The sequence below is a fragment of the Chiloscyllium punctatum genome, chromosome 32 (assembly GCF_047496795.1).
Source record: "Chiloscyllium punctatum isolate Juve2018m chromosome 32, sChiPun1.3, whole genome shotgun sequence".
NCBI lineage: Eukaryota > Metazoa > Chordata > Chondrichthyes > Orectolobiformes > Hemiscylliidae > Chiloscyllium > Chiloscyllium punctatum.
The window spans coordinates 27,591,838-27,611,125 of record NC_092770.1 but is presented as its reverse complement, the minus strand read 5'-3'; positions in this window follow the sequence as shown (position 1 = coordinate 27,611,125).

The following is a 19,288-nucleotide window of genomic DNA, read 5'->3' as shown; positions in this document are numbered from 1 at the left end:
GAGACGCCACACTGCTAAAGTTCAGCACAAACTTTCGGTAAAATACCATAGTACTGCATTTATTGTTGACGGTGTGGGAAATTCTCCAATTACTTTTGTTTTCGCATACTGTGGGGCCATTTGTCGGTGTCCAATAACTTGGCCCAGAAAGCTGACTTGGGCTTTGGCAAATTCACCTTTAGCCAGGTTTCCCACCAAGCCTGCCTTCTGAAGTCAATCGAACAAGTCCGATAAATGCTGTAAATGTTCCTTCCATGAGTGACTAAAAATCACCAGGTCATCAATATACACCACACAGTTGGGTAATCCCACAATTACCTTATTAGTCAGTCTCTGAAAAGTGGCTGGAGTGTTTTTCATACTAAATGGCATGACTTTAAACTGATATAGTCCATTTGGCATTACAAAAGGCGCAATTGCCTTTGCTATCTCTGACAGAGGTACTTGCCAGTAGCCTCTGAGCAAGTCCAACTTAGAAACGTAAGTTGCTTGCCCCACTTTTTTTTGTCAGAGTCCTCCAACCGTGGAATTGGATATGCATCAGTCTTTGTAATGGCGTTGACTTTGTGATAGTCCACACACAACCATTGGGTACCATCTGGCTTTGGCATCATGACTATGGGTGATCTCCAGTCACTGTAACTCACATCGATTATGCCATCTTGGAGCATACGCTCTATCTCCTTCTGAATCTGTGCCAATTTTAGAGGGTTACGCCTAGGAGGATGTTACTTAATCAGAACAGCATCTCCTATATCTACATCATGCATAGCTAGGACAGTACCTCCCAGTTTATTTCTGCATATCTCCCCACGTGATAGTAATAACTATTTCAGGTCATTTCGATTTTCTTGTGGAAGGTAACTCAATAATTTATCCCAATTTTTGACATCTTCCTCAGTAATCAATTTGATTTGAGGAATGTCCAATTCAGAATCCTCTGAACTTGGTTCTTCCTTCTGTGCTGTAATCATAAACACCTTCTCCTCTTGCTTTCCTTCCCTATCAAAATACATTTTGAGCATATTCTCATGATACATTCTGTGAGATTTCTTTCTGTCTGGAGTCCTTATCAAGTAGTTCACCTCACCCAATTTCCTCTCGATCTGATACAGTCCACTAACCCTTGCTTTTAAAGGCTCACCTGTCACTGGAAGTAACACCAATACTTTATCCCAATTGCAAAATTGTGAATTTGTGATTCCTTATCTGCTTCTTGTTTCATTTTATGCTGTGATATGTTTAAATGCTGTCAAGCCAACTCTCTAGCTCTAGTTAATCGTTCTTTAAAATTTGACACATTGTCCAAATGGGTGGTCTCTGAATTCTGATTTACTAATTTCTCCTTAATCAATTTTAACAGTCCTCTTAGATCATGCCCAAAAATTAATTCAAATGGATTGAATTTGGTTGATTCATTTTGTGCTTCTCTGATTGCAAAAAGTACAAACGGAACTCCCTTATCCCAATCATCTGGATAGTCCTGACCATAAGCCCTCAACATGGTCTTTCGTGTTTGATGCCACCTTTCTAGCACTCCCTGTGATTCCAGATGATAGGCAGTAGATTTGAATTACTTTATTCCCAATTATCCATAAGCTCCCAGAATAGTTTGGATATGAAATTTGACCCTTGATCTGACTGGATCAATCTTGGTAGTCTATATCTCATAAAATATTTAGGTAGTTCTTCTACAACCCTTTTAGCTATGATGTTGCGTAATGGGATTGCCTCTGGGAATCTAGTCGACACATGTATTATTGTTAATAAATATTTATTCCTGCTTTTTGTTAGAGGTAGGGGACCTATGCTATCAATCAAGACTCTTGTGAAAGGTTCCTTAAATGCTGAAATAGGTATTAAAGGTGCAGGTTTTATTGCTGCCTGTGGTTTTCTAATTAGCTGACATGTACGACATGTCTGGCAAAGTTTAACTACATTTGTGCCATCTCACCCATTAAAAATGTCTTTTTATTTTAGCTTTAGTATTTTCTGTTTTCCTCACTCCCAAATGACCTCTAAGTGGTAGTTCATGCACCACTCGCAGCACCTCCTTTCTATACCTGACTGGCAAAATAATTTGATGAATCTCTGCCCATTTCTCATCTGCTTGAATGTGTGATGGTCTCCACTCCCTCATTAAGACATCATTTGTTACATAATAATATAGAGATGCATTCCCTCTCCTTCTCTGTATATGCCTTTTGATAGAGCGGCTCCTCATCTTTCTGCTGTAATTTTATCAGCTTAGAATAGTTAAAGATACTTGCATGTTTACCTATTTGCTCCTGCTCTGTCCCACTTATCTGATCAAAAAAAGTCTCAGATAAAGCTATGTCAGTTTCCTATCTGTGCTGTTTGGCCTCTCCTGCTTCACCTTATAACTCTGTGATCTTGTGATCACACAATCAGGGAAAATTTCTGGATAAACATTCTTCATTTCTTCAGTTTCCTGCATCTCCACTGGCTTTTCAACCAGAGTAGGAAGCACGCCTACCAGTGAATCAGCTTTATCATTTGCAAGGACAAATTGTATTCCTGGAGCTAAGAGTTTGTCCAGTATTCCTACCACAAATTCTCCACTCTTCTCTGGATTCTATAGCCTCACAGTTTGTGAGAAGGTTTGTAGCTCAGGTGCTCGTTGTTGTGGTTCTGTTCGCCGAACTGGGAATTTGTGCTGCAGACATTTCGTCCCCTGTCTAGGTGACATCCTCAGTGCTTGGGAGCCTCCTGTGAAGTGCTTCTGTGATGTTTCCTCCAGCATTTATAGTGGCATTTATAGCCTCACTTTACATAATTGAGCACTTTTTGTCTCACCATGAATTTCTGTTATCAGTAGCTTTTCTGGCAGTCGCACCTCAGGAGTACATATCTTCTCATCCTTCAGCATCACAGACTGAGAGGATCCTGTGTCCCTTAATATTGTAACCTCTTTACCTACTACTCCTGGCCTATGTGAATAAACTTTACCCTTGCATGTGTATTTTTTAAGTAGATCTGGCACTTCCTCCTTAATCAACCTCTGATCAGCCTGTGCATTCTGATGCAGCTTTCTAGCTTACACTGTACTTTCTGTTACCATGCCAACAAAACTTCCAAGCATGTCCTGTTTCCCTACATCTATCTGGCTTTCTCCTAGCCCACCAACACTGTGATTTCATGTGGCCCACTTTATTGCAATGAAAACACCAGCATTTTTTAACTTCTTTGTCCCCCTCAAGGGTTTCTTTTTTACCCTGTGGTAAGTTATCCATCTGATCTTAACTGAGATCTACCTTTGCCTTTCCACGTGAGGATTTCTCTTTGCCCCAATTTCTATCCCTCATGGACTGAAATTGATTCTGGAAGTCAAGCCGTGTTTTATGGACCAGCTCATAATCATCAGCCACTTCAGCTGCTAACCTTGCTGTTTTAACTCACTGCTCTTTCACATGAATTTGCATTACTTCAGGCAGTAATTACCTCTCTAAGGGTGTTGTAGGTTTGCTGGATTTATAAAGCTCTTCTCCATCTATTGATATTACTTTGTTTGATCCTTTCAAACTCAATGCAGGTTTGACTTGGGTCCTTCCTTAGATTCCTGAAACGTTGTCTATAGGCTTCTGGTACAAGCTCATATGCACTTAATTCACCTCCTCATATTCCCCAGATACCTCCGCCGATAGTGATGCAAATACCTCACTAGCCCTACCTACAAGTTTCGTTTGGATTAACAAAAACCACTTTGTCACTGGCTACGGCATTTGTTTAGCCACCATTTCAAATGAGATGAGAAAAGCTTCCACATCCTTTTCACCAAATCTAGGCAATGCTTGAACATACTTAAACAGTTTCTTACTCGGCTACTGACTACCAGGGGCTTGCCCATCCTCACTCTCTTCCTCACTAAGCCTACCCTCAGTCTTTACCTCCAGCCTTTCAAACTGACTTTCCTTTTTAAGTGTCAATTTCTGAAGTTCAAAAGCTCTCTCTTTTACTCTCTGTTCTGCTGCCCTTTCCTTATGTCTTGCCTCTAACTCAAGTTGCTTCATCTGCAATTGAATTATTGCCATCTCTTCAGATTCTCCAGCAAGTTTAAATGCTGAGCTACTGCTGTAATTATCTCTCCTTTCCTCAGGGAAGCAGGCAGTTCCAATTCCAGCTTCTCTGCTAATTCCTGCAGCTTGGTCTTCTGCACTTTTCGCATGTCGCCGTAACCACATCCAGAAAACTCTTGACGACTGAAAGAGACATTCCTATCCCAATCTTTGTCTAACCAAACTACACCCAAAATAACGACACCAGCACCTACCACTCACTGTTTAAAATCCTGGATGAGCCTCCAATCTGCTATGGACGAGGCCAGGCCACTCAAAACATTCTTAAGCAGGTAACCCAGACCATAACTTTGCAATTTGTTTTGCTACATATACAGTAAGAATTACCCAGAGTAAACTAGCTAGACTGACTCCTTGGTTTTAAAACAGACATAAATTTATTTACAAAATTACACAACGAAACACAAAGAATAGAATAAAGAACCCCTACAGAACTCAGTCTATCCTTACTAGACTTAATTATGCTGTTCCAAATATACACAACAGCCCCAATAAGCAAACCCCCTTAAAACACAGTTTAAAAATGGAATGGATACTTACAGGTTGAAGATAGAAGGGCAGAAAGAGAGAAGGAGAGTTTCCACACAGCTCACTGTTGACCTCCACTAGGTCTACACTGGACTGAACTGCTCAGCCAGAGAGCTGGCCACTCACCTTTCATTATACAGGTCATTTCTAAAACATAGGCAAAGTTGAGGCCTGCGAATGCTGGAAACCAGAGTCTAGATTAGAGTGGTGCTGGAAAAGCACAGCAGGTCAGGCAGCATCCGAGGAGCAGGAATATCGACATTTCGGGCAAAAGCCCTTCATCAGGAGAGGCCTGATGATCCATTTCTAAAACATGACCACTTTGGTGAAGTCTCATCTGTTTACATATAAACAAAAAGGCCTCTCAATAGCCTTTAATCTCCCTACCAAACCAGTGTAATTGGTACCAGGAGTGGTTTACGACCCCTTTGTAAGAAAACCAAAGACATAGCATCCTTGAGAAAAGGAACAGCTTTTAGAAAGAAGGAACCAATTTTGTGACACTTGGACTCGATGGTCTGGCTTATAGGGAGAGGTTGGACAAGTTAAGACTTTTTTCTTTAGAGCACAGGAGACTAAGAGGGGATCTTATAGAAGTGTATTAGATCATGAGAGGTATGGATAGGGTGAATGCACTGAGTCTTTTTCCCAAGATTGGCGAATCAAGGACTGGAGGGCATCAGTTTAAGGTTAGAGTGGAAAGAATAAAAGGGAACCTGAGGTGCGACATTTTTACACAGAGGGTGGTAGGCATATGGAATGCGCTGCCAGCAGAAGCTACATTAACAATATTTAAAAGGTATTTGGACAAATACATGGATATGAAAGGTTTAGAAGGGTATTGGCCAAGTGCAAGGAAATGGGTTTAACATTGGTAGACATTTTGGTTGGCAAAGGGACTGCCTCCATGCCATAGGGCTCTATGTCTTGATGACTCTCTAAGTACAGGATAACAGTGAAAGGTTCACAATGTTGCCCATATGGCACCATCTTGTGGTACCACAAAATACCTCGGTTTAGATCTTGGATGCACAATAGAGAAATAAAGGGAAAAAGAAAGGGAAAAAAGAAGTTACAGCTGTTCATAGTATAAGTTAGAAAACAACAAGAAATAAAGATATAAAAATAAACATTATGGTCTTTCTGTAAAGGACCTTTAGTAGATTAGTGCAGGAGGCTTCCATATATCCCATATCAGTTTTGGATGTAGGTTTGCTTGCTGAGTTGAAGGCTCATTTCCAGATGTTTCATCACCCTACTGGGTAACATCTTCAGTGGGCCTCAGGCGATGCACTGCTGAAAATTCCTGCTTTTTATTTGTATCTTTGGGTTGGTGATGTCATTTCCTGTGGTGATGTTATTTTCGGTGGTGAAGTCACTTCCTGTTCCTTTTCTCAGGGGGTGGTAGATGAGGTCCAACTCAACGTGTTTGTTGATAGAGTGCCGGTTGGAATGCCATGCTTCTAGGAATTCTCATGTGTGTTGTTGTTTGGCTTGTCCTAGGATAGATGTGTTATCCTAGTCAAAGTTGGGTCCTTTCTCATCCATATGTAAGGATACTAGTAAAGGAGCGTCATGTCTTTTTGTGGCTACTTGGTGTTCATGTATCCTGGTGGCTAATTTTCTGCTTGTTTGTCCAATGTAGTGTTTGTTACAGTTCTTGCACGGAATTTTGTAACAAGCAATAACAAGCAAAACTAATTTATTTAAATTCAGCACCTTAGTCTCAGAAATAACAATGTCACTCTCCACCTTTGAAGAATTCTATTTTATTATGGTTATTCTTCCCTAAGCGCTCGCGCACAAGATTGTCAATTATTCCTTACTTGCTACACAATACCCAGTCAAAGTTAAAAATCACACAACACCAGGTTATAGTCCAACAGGTTTATTTTCAGTGCACTGCTTTCAGAGCACTGCTCCTTCATCAGGCAGGATCATAAGACACAGAATTTATTGCAAAAGATCAGAGCCTCATGCATTCAAAACAATATACTGAACAAACCTAGATTGCTGTTGTCTTTCATCTTTTAGAATGGGTTATAGGTTCTGTATGATGAACCACTTAACAGCAATCTAGGTTTGTTCAATACATTGTTTTAATTGCATGACACTGTGATCTTTTGCTATAAATTCTGTGTCTTATGATCCTGTCCCACTAGTTAACTGATGAAGGAGCAGCGTTCTGAAAGCTAGTACTTTCAAATAAACCTGTCGGACAATAACCTGGTGTTGCTTGATTTCTAACTTTGTCCACCCCAGTCCAACACCGGCATCTCCACATCATTGATACCCAGTCAAGAGCGACCTTTTCTCCAGTTGATTGTTCGACATACTGATTCATAAAACTGTCCTGTGTATTCTCCAAGAATTTGTCCCCTATAGTGTTGTCACTGATTTGATTTATCCAATCTATACACTGATTGAAGTCACCCATAGTTACAACCATACATTTATTGTTTGCACCAGTAATTTCCTGTTTAATGCTATTGCCAATATTGCTCCTACAGTTTGGGGATCTATATAAAACTCCCTCAGTACCTCTAAATTTAAACCAGACAGACCCTACTTCACCAGAGCTCATATTGTTCCTCACAGTTGTGTTAATTTCCTTCTAAATCAGCAGGTGTTAGACCACTTTCTTTTCCCTTTTGTCTGTCCTATCTGAAACTAAAAATAAAAATCAAACTCCAGGAAATTCAGTTCCCATCCCTGGTCAGCCTGCAGTCATCTCTCTGTAAATTGGTCTATCTCATAGCAATTTTTTTCTATTTGTACAATTAATTCATTCACTTTGTTGAGAATGCTCCATGGCTAAAGACACAAAGAACAACGCTTACCTTCCCCCTTCACTGTTTGATCATGCAGCATTGCCCTTTGATGTGAAGGGCACTGCTTGTCACTGGCCACTTGGGTGTTTCTTTTCTTCCTGGTGATGGAAACTGAATAAAGATTCGTGCACTTTGTGTCTTTCACTGTGTCTCACACCTGCACACACACAACATGGGTGCTGGGGAAAATAAGCACTACCGCAGTTAGGCGGTAGTGTGGGGGTTAAAGAAAAAAAAGTCTGATTAAATAAAAAACAAACAACACTTGTCTTTTGAGCACTGTTCGTTCCATTTACTGTTGCTCCTGTTTAATTCTAGCTTTTGAATTCTCTATCACCTTTCTTATTTCCCATTCAGTCTCTTGTATTTTTCTTTACTTCTATACTACCTGCCTCCTTGTGTAGGTTCCTGCCATTTTAGTTTAAACCCTTCCTGACTCTACTTGCAAATACTCCCCCAGGACATTGGTTCCAGTCCTGCCCAGGTTCAACCAGCCCAGCATCTACTGCTGCCAGCTCCCCCTGAGCTGCTCTCAATGTCTGAGGGATCTGAAACCCTTACACCACCTCTCTAGTAATATATTCATCTGCTATGTCCAGCTATTTCTACTCTGACTAGCAAGCAGCTCCAGCAACAATTCCGAGATCACTACCTTTGAGATCTTTTTTTAAAATTTGCTTCCTAAATCCCTAAACTTCCAAGAGAGTAAAACACAGAACAATGCAGCACAGGAACAGGCCCTTCGATCCACCATGTCTGTGCTGACCATGATGCCATCCTAATTTAATCCCATCTGTCTGCACATGCTCCATATTTCTCTATTCTCTGCCTGTTCATGTCCAAATGCCTCTTAAACATTGCTATCATATCTGAATCCACCGGTTCTCTTGGCAATGCATTCCAGGCACCAACTGCCCTCTGCATAAAAAAACTTGCCTCGCACATCTCCTTTAAAAGCTTTTCGCACCTTAAACCTTTGCTCCTTAGTATTTCATATTTCCACTCTGGGGAAAAGATTCCGACTGTCCACCCTACCCATGCCTCTCAGAATTTTATCTACTTCTGTCAGGTTGCCTCTCAGCCTCTAATGCCCTAGCAAAAACTAAATAGGTTTGTCCAACCTCTCCTTATATGCCAATCCAGGCAACATCCTAGTAAACAGAAACAGAAATTGTTGGAAAAAAACTTAACATCCGTGAGAGAAAGCAAAGTTAATGTTTCGGATCCAGTGACGCTACCTCAGAACTCTCTGGTAAACCTTTATTGTACTCTCTCTAAAGCTTCCCCATCCTTCTTATAGTGTGGAGACCAGAACTGCACACAGTGCTCCAAATGTACCCTAACTAAAGTTTTATACAGCTGCGATATAATTTACCAACATTATACTCAATGCCTTGACTGCTGAAGGCCATGTGCCTTCTTTACTACCTTATCCATTTGTGTTGCCACTTTCAGACTTGATCTCCAAGTTCCCTCTGTATGTTAATGACCTTAAAGGTCCTGCCATTTACTGGATACTTTACTCACACAAAATGCATCAACTCACACTTGTCTGGATTCAACTCCATTAGTCATTTCTCTGCCCAGCTTTCCAATTGATCAATATCCTGCTGTATCCAAACTATTCCTCATCATCCACAACTCCGTCAATTTTTGTGTTGTCTGGAATCAGACCACCCACATTTTCATCCAAATCATTTCTACATTTTACCAACGACAGAGCTCCCAGTACTGATACTTGCAATCGTTATTGGGGAGTCAATGGCTTAGTGGTATTATTATTAGACTATTAATCCAGAAATGTAGTTAATGTTTTGGGAACCCAGGTTCAAATCCTGTCACAACAGATAGTAACATTTTTATTCAATAAAGAATCTGGAATTAAGGGCATAATGGTGACCATGAAGCCATTGCCAGGAAAAACCCACCTGGCTCATTAATGTCCCTTAAGGAAGGAAATCTGTCATCCCTACCTGGTCTGGCCTACATGTGACTCCAGACTCATAACAATGTGATTGACTCTTAACTGCTCACTGGTAATTAGGGAGGGGCAATAAATGCTGGTCAAGCCAGAAATGCCCACATCCCGTGAGTGAATTGAAAAAAACCACTGGCCAGGGACCATGAGTCAGAAAACAGCCCTTCCACAGTTACACCCTATGGCCAAGCCAATTTTGTACCAAACTTACCAACTCACTGCGGATCCCTTGTGACACAAACTTCTGGATCGGCCTATCATGAAATACCTTATCAAATGCAGTTGACAAGGTCCCTGATGAAACGCTGATCCAGAAGCACTTTCTTTTAGCATTTGACACACTCCCTTTATCCTGCTCTTCTAACTGCATTTTAAAACTTCTACAATTCAACATCCTCAGGTGAGTCCGTGTTTAAGATGAGCTGAAACTAAACCATTTGCTAAAGGTATCTGTTCGAGCAGGCTATAGGGTAAACGATAATCCTTTAGGAGTTGGAGCATACATTTAAAAAATATAATATGCCACCAAATACTTCAACCTTTTCTTTCACCAGTTGTTATAACAGCAAGGTGAGACTTACCACAACCTGATAATGAAGCAGTTCATGTTTCCTTAGAAAATCTAATTAATTATATGAAGGACTAATATTAATAAAAATGCTGGTCATTGGTTTATTGCGGCATGGAAGAAAGGAAATTAAATTCTGTTTCGGCATTTAAAGCAGCGTAACTGATTAAAAAGACCACGCATTCATCTGCAAGTGGATTGATCATGACCATGTAAAATTCAACAAAGGCAGTCAGAGCAAGCCTAGGCGCTTTTGGATTTTTACAGCAAATGCATAATGAACAGAGTTGTGAGTTGGAAGAGATAAACCTCTGGGAATAAGAAAATGAAGCATTAAACAAAGCTGGTGCAAGTCATGATGGAGGGAAACTGATGAGGCAATCAGTATAGCACTGCTCCATACATAGCGTGCAAACAGACCAGCGGGACTGACCACTCTCCAATCTGCCCTTCCTCACATTGACCGGATGAAACGAAGCCAATGCCTTTTACAAGAAACCTCTGCACCATGTTAACTCCAGCTCGTGGCTGGTCATGAGGGAGAATGGTGCTGTGCTGTATTGACTAAGATTGATTTATTTACTGTCACGTGCATTTGTTACAAATACAGTGAAAAGTGTTCTATAATGTCACTGCTCTCTGTCGCCATCTTAAAAAAACAAATAAAGCAGACATATAAAGCATAAAGGTAGAAAAATAAAGAAATATAGTTAAAAGTTCAACATTACAGTCTTTCTGAAGTTCCTTAGTCATGGGCCTGGATCTGGGTTCTTCCTCCCCAATGCTGAAACAGAAATATAGAAGATAGGAACAGGAGGAGGCCATTCGGCCCTTTGAGCCTGCTCATCCATTCATCACAATCATGGCTGATCATCCAGTTCAATAGCCAATTCTACTTTCTCCCCATAACCTTTGATCCCATTCGCCCCAAGTGCTATATCCAGTCGCTTCTCGAATACATTCAATGTTTTGGCCTCAACTACTTCCTGTGGTAATGAATTCCACAGGATCACCACTTCCTTGATGAAGAAATAACCCCGTATCTCCATCCTAGCATGACACAGTTGGCCAGCTTCCAGTCCACTCACCACGTTACTGCCACAAAACCGTGGCGCCATTCTTCAGCGCCAAATTGCCTCTATCGATGATGCCACCGCCATGGGTCTGCACTGGGCCGAGCTCAGCAATGCAGCCTCTGCTGAAGGTGCCAAGTTCCACACAAGTTACTGGGAACAAACCTTTTCCCCCAACACGCTGGGCACCTCCATGCCATCTGGGGTAAGTAACTAAGGTCAAAGTTTTTTTCTTAAAAAAGCAGAGAAAGAAGAAAGAAAAAAGGAAGAGTGTTCAGAATGGACAGGCTTCATGATTCTGAGACCAGGAGTCTGAACAGTGAGCTGCTAGTCTACTGTTATGGTACGGATTCACGTTTAAATGTATCAACCCATGAAAGCAGGTCAATCCTGGGACAGTATTGCTACTTGGGGGAACAGATGAATAAATATCAATCAACCAGATTTCTCTAATGCTGCTTCTTGCACACTTTGCAAGAGTGAGGGGCAGAACCAAGCTTGAGAATTACTGCTCTGTGACAAATTCCAGCCTTGAAAACTGTGTGTGAACAAGAAGGGGGCTTTGGAACTTCTGAGTGAGCAAAGAGGAAATGAGGAGGTTGGGGTGAAATGTCAACATCAGATTGGCAAAGCTGGGCTTGGGGAACTCAAGGCTATTTCAGCTTCGAGTAAATTTTCAGGACAATAAGTGATAATAATATTCTCAGCTGCTGTTACTTCCAGGAGTAAATCCACTGCTGATCAAAACTTTGGCCTTTGAAATGGGGTGTTTTGGGGGGATGTTTTGGATGAGCAGTCCAATGTTTAGAAGCCTTATTCATCGTTGTTCTTTCACTAATTTCTCAGGCAATTTCCCTGCCTGCATGCCAGCTCAGAAACTATATGACTGGGAGAAAGTGTATTTCTGAAGAGTTTTCATTGTACATTGAGATTTTACTTTCTCAAGACACCTTGTCAGGAAAACATTTGAAATGCCAAGGAAGGACTGATCAATAATGTCTGCAAATCCAAACTGTCCTCTTCCATGTGGATTGGTTCAGAATGACAGTAATGAAGCAGGGATATTGACTATGCTTCCTAAATTTTTGTGAAACTGTCTACACCTTAGTGGTGGCCACTGTTAATGAGTTTTCAATGATGACTCACATTTCCCCAATTCACAAATCAGGCTTACTCAAAAACTACTTTTCACAGGAAAATCAAGATCATGTCCTGTATGATCCAATGAGAAAGCACCGCACGGATTCCTAGAAAAAACGATTTCAGTAAAAATGCAGAGGGAAGCTCTCTGCTGGTTGGGGCTATAGCTAGCACAGAGGAAGATGGCTGTGGTTGTTGGAGGTCAACAATTTCAGTCACAGGACATGGCTGCAGATATTCCTCAGGACCATCTTCAGCTGCTCCCTTCAGTCCATCTACAACTCCGATATACAAATCATAGAATCACTACATTATGGGAGGAGGCCATTCAGCACATCAAGTCCACATTGGCCCTCTGAAGAACATCCCATTCATACATAGACCTACCCTAGCCCTGTAACCATGCATTTCCTATGGCTAATCCACCTAGCTTGTATATCCCTGAACACTATCGGCAATTTAGTAATGGCCAACCCACCTAACCTGCACATCTTTGGACTGTGGGAGGAATCCGGAGCACCCGGAGGAAAGCCACGCAGACACAGGAAGAATGTGCAAACTCCACACAGACAGACACACAGTTCTGATGAAGGGTCATTCGAACAGAAATGTTAACTCTGATTTCTTTCCACAGGTGCTGCCAAACCTGCTGAGCTTTGCTAGCAATTTCTATTTGCGTTTCAGATTTACAGCATCCGCAGCTCTTTCAGTTTTTATTAAAATTGAATCTGACATTTTTTTAAAGTTGAACCTGACTACTATTGTGAGTTTAACATGTTGTGGTTGAAAGGGATACATGGAGAAAGATAATTCTCGGGAGGGAAAATTTCTGGTCACTTTATATGCCAAGTCAACTTATAAGCCACAATTTATGGTATTTAAACATTAGCTATTCAGAAAGCTCCTACTCACTAAAGATAATTGAAGAACAAAGGAAAATAGATCGTAACACAGTTTTATATTAAAAACAGGGTGGACATTCCTGTAAAATACATTGACATCTAACCAAAATAAATTAATTCCATTTTAAAACATATGCAGTTTGCAGAGTCGTGTTAAATGTGCAGGTTGAAAATTGTTCACATGAAAATATGTTTTAATTTGAGAGGTGGAAAATGGATTCAATGCAGTTGTCAAACAAATTCATGAACACAGTTGAATCCAGCATAACATTCCTTTATTTATTACTGCTGTTTCTTTAATATTGTCGCTAGAAGAATTAGATTGATCACACAATCACTATCACAAATGGGAAATAATTCATCTCTTGTTCCTTGGATATGCATTTTAATTTCAAATCACAAACAACCTGCCCGGCGTATCGATCATATTATCACACAATCAGAGGCTCATACAGTACATAAAAGGCCTTTCAGTCCATCTGTTCCGCCAAAAATACATGACCTACACTCATCCCATTGCCTTGAACTTATGACACTTCAGGTGCTCAGTCAAGTATTTTTTAAAGGTTGTGAGGATTTGCACCTCAACTACCATCCCAGGCAGTGCATTCCAAACCCCCACCTGGATGAAAAACGTTTTCCTCAAATCCCCTTTAAATCTCCTGCCTTCCATCTAAAAGGTGTGCCCCTTTGTTATTGACCCTTCAACTAAGGGGTGCAGCTGCTTTCAATTCACCTGGTCCGTACCTCTCTTAATTGTATAAACGTCCCCCTCCCCCCACCCCCCCCCCCCCCCCCCCCCCCGCTTTCAGACAGCTCTGCATGAAAGAAATCAAAGCAAGCTTATCCGACCTGTCTCTCCATAGCTTTTCATAGCAAAGAGTGTCTTAATAGTGCTTTTGCTTGCTGAAGTATCCCAGGGAAATAAACTGGCGCCATTTGTACATAAATTGACACTGGCATTTGCTGCTGTAAATACCAAGGTTCACAGAAAATAACTCAAACCAGCGTGTATAATAAGCCTATTTGTTTTCCCCATCATCTTTAAGCTTATAAAAGTCTTAGAAGTACACATGCTAAGGATCTCATTAGGAATCAACTTTTCAGCTCAGAAATATACGCTTAGTGTTGTATATATCTTTATAATTTACAGCATAGGATTAAGCAGCAAAGATGATGTTTGGGGTACCCACAGATTCCAAGATGGCATTCACAAATATCTGCAGCCATAGTTCACAGATTGCATCAATGATTAAGATGGCCACAGTTTTTGGAAAGATATCTAGAAGCTTCCAAGGCTGACTTGTGTGCCTTGGTCGACTTTGGTTGAGAACCTGACGGTTATCGCAAAATGCGACATTTGCACTGACTCTCAAGTGCCATCTCTCCCCAAATCGACTTCATGAATGGTCTGTAGGGAACAGAACACACCTTAACCCTAGTAAATGTATGACATTGACAAATGTTTAACTCTAAACAAACCCATCCCTCCCAAACTGTGACAGAATTACGTCACCGTTCCACAGCAGAATAGGGGCAAATAAGCAGTTCCTTTCCACTTCACTTATATTGATCATTATTGAATGGGGAAGCAGACCCAATGGGCCAAATGGCCTAATTCTGCTCTGATATCTTATGGTCTTAAACATTAGTTTATTTATCCAGTTGGATATAAACTGGGATGTACATGTCAGTTCGATTGTTACACAAACTAACTGCTGTCTGTATATGTATCAGAAACTGAAATACCGCTCCCTCTCAAATGATGAGTTGTTACTGATTCACATCCTAATCTCAGCCCATATTGGAATATGGGAATCATGTGATCAAGTGAAAACACAAAGCAGTAATGGAAAACAATTGAAACTGTTCAGAAAGACGTTCATGATCCATTCTTACTCAGATGCCTTCCAAAAGTGTGGCACCAAGGACCCCCAGCAAAACTGGATCCATCAGGTATCACTAACCAACTCTCCATTGGTTGGAGTCATACCTGGCTCTGAGGAAGATAGTTGTCGTTGTTAGAGGTCAGTCATCTCAGATCTAAGGAATTTTGTAGGAACAATGGTTTTGTGTTTTTTAGATTAGATTACTTCCAGTGTGGAAACAGGCCCTTCGGCCCAACAAGTCCACACCGCCCCGCTGAAGCGCAACCCACCCATACCCCTACATCTACCCCTACCTAACACTACGGGTAATTTAGCATGGCCAATTCACCTGACCTGCACATCTTTGGACTGTGGGAGGAAACCGGAGCACCCGGAGGAAACCCACGCAGACACGGGGAGAACGTGCAAACTCCACACAGTTAGTCGCCTGAGGCGGGAATTGAACCTGGATCTCTGGCGCTGTGAGGCAACAGTGCTAACCACTGTGCCACCATGCCGTGTTCTGTTGGGTCATCCTGTGATAGATTTTCTTCTCTTATTACAAAGAGTTTTAGTTCTAATATTTTCAAAATAAGAAAGAAAATTGCAGATTTTTGACATGATTCCTAAAGAAATTCAGGAGAATGTCTTTTCTTAGTGAGTGTCAACAATATAGAACTGGTTAACAAAGGTTAAAAAAAACTTACCAGATCATAGGGGTACTCTACCTTGAGAGAAAGAGAGAGAAAGAGAAAGAGAGAGAGAGAGAGAGAGAGAGATACAACTGCCCTGTAATTAATTGGTGGCTGCTGGTGGTTTAACCAGAGGGTGACTAGCCTCAGGTGGGGGAAGAGATTGAGAAGGGGAGTCCTTTGTGGTAACATCAGTGGGTTAGGGTTAGGGTTAGTTGTTGTGGTATTGGAACCCACAATGTTGGCATCACTCTACATCAGGAGTGGGATGGAATATTCCCCAGTTGTCTGGATGAGTGCAGCTCTTCCAACACTCAAGGAGCTTGACACCATCTAGCTTGATTTTTCCAAATCCTCAACTGTCCACTCCCTCCACCACTGACACTCAGTAGCAATGTATTATCCACAAGACACACTGCCTAATTTAATCAATGACCCTCAGAGAATCTTCCAAACACACAGCCACTTCCATCCAGAGGGATACATGGGAACAGCACAACTTGCAAATTCCCCTCCAAACCACTCACTGATTTAGAAATATATTGCCGTTCCTTGAATGTTGGCGGGTCAAAATACCAGAATTCCCTGTCTACCCACAGCAGATGGACTGCAGCTGTTCAAGCAGACAGCTCAGCTCTACCTTCTCTGGTGCAACTAAGGATGGGCATTAAATGCTGGCCCAGCCAATAATACCCACACCCCAAAAATGAATTAAAGGAAAGGGCTGTCCAGACAGCTGAGCTAACCGACCCCCAAGACCTGGTGTAATTCGAATAGAACAGATGGCGTTTCAAGATAAAAATGAATGCATAAGGAATAGCAAGTCGAAGAATGTGATGAAGAGATTTAGGAAAGGATTATGTAGTGCTATGTACTTCTTGTCAGATGTGGGAGTTTAAAGATAGTTTAAGGGTTACTGCGAATTATATCTGCCATAAATGCTGTTGGATGCGAATCTTATCAGATCAAGTGAAATAGTTGGAGAGACAGATAGAAGCGATGAGGAATTTGCAACAGCAACAGTATGTGATGGATGGCAGTTATAGGAAGGGGATAAGTCTCAGATACAGTCACATAGATGGGTTAACTCCAGGAAGGGTGAGCGAGGTCAGCACCTAGGGCAGGAGTCTTTTGTGGATATGCCCATTTCAAACAGGTATGCTGTTTTGGAAAATGTAGGGGGTGATGGATTCTCAGGGTAACGTAGCACGAACAGCCAAGTTTCTGGTATTGAGACTGGCTCTAATGCAACGAGGGGTACGTCGGCTTTTAAGAGACCAATTGTGTTAGGGAATTCTGTAGTCCGAGGTACAGACAAACGTTTCTGTGGCCAGCAGAGGAAAAGCAGAATGGTGTGTTATTTCCCTGGTGCCAGGATCAAGGATGTCTCAGAGAGGGTGCAGAATGTTCTCACGGGGGAGAGGGGCCAGCAGGAGGTCATTGTCCACATTGGAACCAACGACATTGGAACAGAAAAGATTGAGATTCTGAAGGGAGATTACAGAGAGCTAGGCAGAAATTTAAAAAGGAGGTCCTCAAGAGTAGTAATATCTGGATTACTCCTGGTGCTATGAGCTAGTGAGGGCAGGAATAACAGGATAGAGCAGATGAATGCATGGCTGAGGAGCTGGTGTATGGGAGAAGGATTCACATTTTTGATCATTGGAATTTATTTTGGGGTAGAAGTGACCTGTACAAGAAGGACGGATTGCACCTAAATTGGAAGGGGACTAATATACTGGCAGGGAAATTTGCTGGAACTGCTCGGGAGGATATAAACTAGTAAGGTGGGGAGATAGTGAGGAAAGAGATCGATCTGAGACGGGTACAGCTGAGAACAGAAGTGAGTCAAACAGTCAGGGCAGGCAGGGACAAGGTAGGACTAATAAATTAAACTGCATTTATTTCAATGCAAGGGGTTTAACAGGGAAGGCAGATGAACTCAGGGCGTGGTTAGGAACATGGGACTGGGATATCATAGCAATTACGGAAACATGGCTCAGGGATGGGTAGGACTGGCAGCTTAATGTTCCAGGATACAAATACTACAGGAAGGATAGAAAGGGAGGCAAGAGAGGAGGGGGAGTGGCATTTTTGATAAGGGATAGCATTACAGCTGTGCTAAGGGAGGATATTCCCGGAAATACACCCAGGGAAGTTATTTCAGTGGAACTGAGAAATAAGAAAGGGATGATCACTTCATTGGGATTGTATTCTAGACCCCCCAATAGTCAGAGGGAAATTGAGAAACAAACTTGTAAGGAGATCTCAGCTATCTGTTAGAATAATAGGGTAGTCACGGTAGGGGATTTTAACTTTCCAAACATTGACTGGGACTGCCATAGTGTCAAATGTTTAGATGGAGAGGAATTTCTTAAGTGTGTACAAGGCAATTTTCTGATTCAGTATGTAGATGTACCTACTAGAGAAGGTGCGAAACTTGACCTACTCTTGGGAAATAAGGCAGGGCAGGTGACTGAGGTGTCAGTGGGGGAGCACTTTGAGGCCAGCGACCATAATTCTATTCGTTTTAAAATAGTGATGGAAAAGGATAGACCAGATCTAAAAGTTGAAATTCTAGATTGGAGAAAGGCCAATTATGACAGTATTAGGCAAGAACTTTCGAAAGCTGATTGGGGGCAGATGTTCACAGGTAAAGGGACGGCTGGAAAATGGGAAGCCTTCAGAAATGAGATAACAAGAATCCAGAGAAAGTATATTCCTGTCAGGATGAAAGGGAAGGCTGGTAGGTATAGGGAATGCTGGATGACTAAAGAAATTGGTTAAGAAAAAGAAGGAAGCATATGTCAGGTATAGACAGGATAGATCGAGTGAATCCTTAGAAGAGTATAAAGAAAGTAGGAGTATACTTAAGAGGGAAATCAGGAGGGCAACACGGGGACATGAGATAGCTTTGGCAAATAGAATTAAGGAGAATCCAAAGGGTTTTTACAAATATATTAAGGACAAAAGGGTAACTAGGGAGAGAAGAGGACCCCTCAAAGATCAGCAAGGCTGACTTTGTGTGGAGCCACAGAAAATGGGGGAGATACTAAAGTGATATTTTGCATCAGTATTTACTGTGGAAAAGGATATGGAAGATGTGGACTGTAGGGAAATAGATGGTGACACCTTGCAAAATGTCCAGATTACAGAGGAGTAAGTGCTGGATGTCTTGAAACAGTTAAAAGTGGATAAATCCCCAAGACCTGATCAGCTGTGCCTGAGAACTCTGTGGGAAGCTAGAGAAGTGATTGCTGGGCCTCTTGCTGAGATATTTGTATCATCGATAGTCACAGGTGAGGTGCCGGAAGACTGGAGGTTGGAAAATGTGGTTCCACTGTTTAAGAAGGGCAGTAAAGACAGGCCAGGGAACTATAGACCAGTGAGCCTGACTTCGGTGGTGGGCAAGTTGTTGGAGGGAACCCTGAGGGATAGGATGTACATGTACTTGGAAAGGCAAAGACTGATTTGGGATAGTCAACATGGCTTTGTGCGTGGGAAATCATGTCTCACAAACTTGATTGAGTTTTTTGAAGAAGTAACAAAGAAGATTGATGAGGGCAGAGCAGTAGATGTGATCTATATGGACTTCAGTAAGGTGTTCGACA